General features: G+C 38.1%; 1 long non-coding RNA gene across 1 annotated transcript; it reads right to left on the minus strand.

Annotated features, from left to right (window-relative positions):
• Positions 1–527: 527 nt before the first annotated feature.
• Positions 528–3073, minus strand: LOC132641515 (uncharacterized). Its single transcript, XR_009582888.1, has 3 exons — positions 2818–3073; positions 1855–1905; positions 528–656 (listed from the first exon to the last, which is right to left on the minus strand). It is a non-coding gene; the product is annotated as an uncharacterized LOC132641515 (long non-coding RNA).
• Positions 3074–3423: the final 350 nt, after the last annotated feature.

Here is a 3423-nt window from a genome sequence, read left to right on the forward strand (position 1 = left end):
TAGGCGCGGTATAATCGTATCATCACGTACATTACATAACTCATCATAAAACATACATTAGAGTTCCAAGATAAGCTATAACCATATCGGGGTGACGTAAGGTCAAGAACCCCCGATTCTTTTATGGGGAAATCCTAATCGTCTTACCTCACCTTGAAGGAACTAGTATCATAAGGTGGGTTTATCAATAATAATTAATGTCATATCATAGGCTTTAGAATCTCTAGATAATGTTGACTCATATTTCCTAGAATGTAAGTGTCACGACCCAACCCCGTAGGCCGTGACTAGTGTCCGTGCTGGACACCCAAACGTACCCAATAACCCAAACCAGCAGACTAGCAGATTATATAAATATAAAAGTCAGTCGACGTTACTAGTGTCACAGAGGAACATATATAGCACATGGAAGCCGATAAGGCTATCACAAATCATAGCAACCCAAAACATATACAGAACCCACATGTATGTCTACAGACCTCGACAGAACATAACAGAAACATAAGACGGGACAGGGCCCCGTCATACCCCTGAATAACGTACATATATCCAACAGCAGCAGACTGTACCAGAGTATAGGCTCTGGACAAAAGAGCGCTCCAGAATAGCAGAATAGGTGTCCTAGGCAGGTGGGTCAGCAAATCTGTAGTCTGTACCTGCGCGGCATGAAAACGCAGCCCCCGAAGAAAGGGGGTCAGTACGAAATATGTACTGAGTATGTAAAGCATGGAACGTAGTAAACAAAGTCATAATCGGAACATGAGGTACAGAAAAATGAATGGAATATCCAGATTAGCAAAATGTTGATCATAAAGCATAAATAGTACTTACAGGAAACGTATGTCATACCTGGTCCCATTACGGAACAAAATCATAACCGGAACAGAACGTACAGAAATGTGAGTGAGATGTCCAGAGTATCAAATTCATATTTTCAAAACATGAAGAGTATGTACAGAAACATATGCCATATCATATCCGGCCCCTGCTAGGGGACTCGGCAAACAGAACGTGGTCACCCCCCGACACTGGTGCCACAACTCATAAGGAATCAGAGAAGGGGAATAACCCCGTAACATAATATATCATATCAGATCATATCATATCATATCAGAATAGTGTACATGGCACAGCATACTCCACAACCCATGTACCCGTATACTTGCCCCCTCACATCGAGGCACGGCGAACAATGCAGTGGAAGACGCTTGAGAACATATCCTGGCCCGGGCTCAGTGTGGGAAACTTTGGGGCATCCACGAATGGAGTAGTGAGAAACTAAATGCAATAAAAATACCATATATATTTCCAGAGACTCAATGAAGCATATCGAATGACAGATCAAATCAATGAAATCGGGCGGAGTCAAGGTAAGTGAAATTCGAATGTCAAAATGGGTTACGAAAGCATAATTTTTCAGAGATCGTTTCCAAGTTCCAAAACAATTCATAAGGCTTAATGAAATATTAAAACAATTTTTTATTTAGTAGTTAAGAGAGTAGTTAGAATATTTCTTAAAAAAAATGCTCGAAGACAAGTCATAAACACGTAAAGGGTAAAATCGGAAATTGTGGGCCCACCCCGGGACAAACAAAGCGGTGGGCTCAAATTACGTATTTTAAGCTTATAAAGTCAGATACGGCGGTTCTGGGGACATTCCATAATTTTCTAGACAATTTGCGGAAGTTTGCACAATTCTTTCAATAAAGCATACTTATAGGGTTCAATTCCATTGAATGAAAAAAGGGTATTTTCAAATGCGGATTCCGATGAGCAGAATGCTTTCCAAGGCTCAAATCTGATCCTAGTACACCTAGGGCATGCCAAAAGAAGAATCGGGATAGCTTTACATACCTTATGTGGTCTTTACGCCTTTCCGAATTCAATTCCCGTTTCGCCCGAAATCTACAAATGACAAATGGTCACGTTTACCAATTGTTAGCCATAAGACTTAAGTCCTAAATCTTGAGTCAACATTTTCTACAAAATTTGGGCAGCATCTCCCCTATACATATAGCGCCCCCGAGAATTCTACTCGGCCAAAACAATCAACAACAACCCAACAACAACACCAACAACAACAATAATCACTACAAAACGCAATATAACATAATTAGTCATCTTTCCAACATAACGTCGTAGCCTTCATTCCAACTTCGTATTTTCAAATCAATATCGACATTTTCATATTCATTACTAATCAAGATCATTACAACATAATTCGGAAGCATTTCATATCATTTCCACAAAATATTCACAAGATATACAAAATATACAAACTTTCCACCAAAGTCATAATTCATCCAAAACTTCTAATATTCAACCTACATATCCATAACATACTTCCATCTTCCAATTTCATCAACCATAATCATAATTCACATCTTAACAACTTCATTTCCATAATATCACAAAATAATTCTAAAGTGACATAATCTTCTACATTCCAATTCAATGCCAACTTAAGCCATTTAACCTTCATTTACATCATAAGGTTCACCACAACACAACTAACACATTAAACAAAATTAATCCATTTCCATTCTACTTCTATACACCACATGGCTATATTCCATATTTCCAACCTCAACCAAAGTCATTCAACTTCCATTTCCAATATGAATTCCACCATAACCACAACTAGAATACAACATAAAATTCAACCCATATTACCTATACAACAATATACATATATGGCCACTTACATATATACACACCCACTTTGCAAACTTCCATATTTCCATAAATTCTACTCATTTCTACATACTACAACACAAACAAACCTTCATAACATAAGAAAAAGGAATTAATTCTTACCTTGTTTTTATGAAAGTAGCAAATTCTTCAACATTTTCTTGTTCCCGTGCTCCTCTAACTCCAAACAAAATTATATTCGTGATTATGCGTTGCCCGGACTTCGATTAGTACTTCGTAGCTTGAAATTTCACTCACAATCCTCACTTTTATGTGAGATTTAGGCCCCTTTTTGTTGCTGAATTTCCTGGAAAATTTGAGAAGTTTTTAGATGATAAAAATGGGGGTTTGCCCCTTTTTATAAGGGCTGAAACGGCGTCACTGTAGCTACAGTACGGTAGCAGTGCTGTAGCGGTACTGTTGCAGTGCTGTAGCAGTGCTGTTTCTGCGCGACAGTTCAGTTTGTAACGTCTATAATTCTCTACTCCGACGTCCTATCGATGAGTGGTTTGTCGCATCATAAACTAGACTTGACGAACTTCATTTTAGGCTTTTGAAACGCCTTAAAACTCCAAATATGCATAGAGATATACCCCCTCCAAAGTTGACTAAAAATCTATCCAGCATTTCTCAAATTTTCGTCGAACTTATTTTCTTCAATTTGCTCGATCTCGAAATATTCCGAAACCCTCCATACATGATATTTATCACTTATTATACATGATAATG

The sequence above is a fragment of the Lycium barbarum genome, chromosome 1 (genome assembly GCF_019175385.1).
Source record: "Lycium barbarum isolate Lr01 chromosome 1, ASM1917538v2, whole genome shotgun sequence".
Classification (NCBI taxonomy): domain Eukaryota; kingdom Viridiplantae; phylum Streptophyta; class Magnoliopsida; order Solanales; family Solanaceae; genus Lycium; species Lycium barbarum.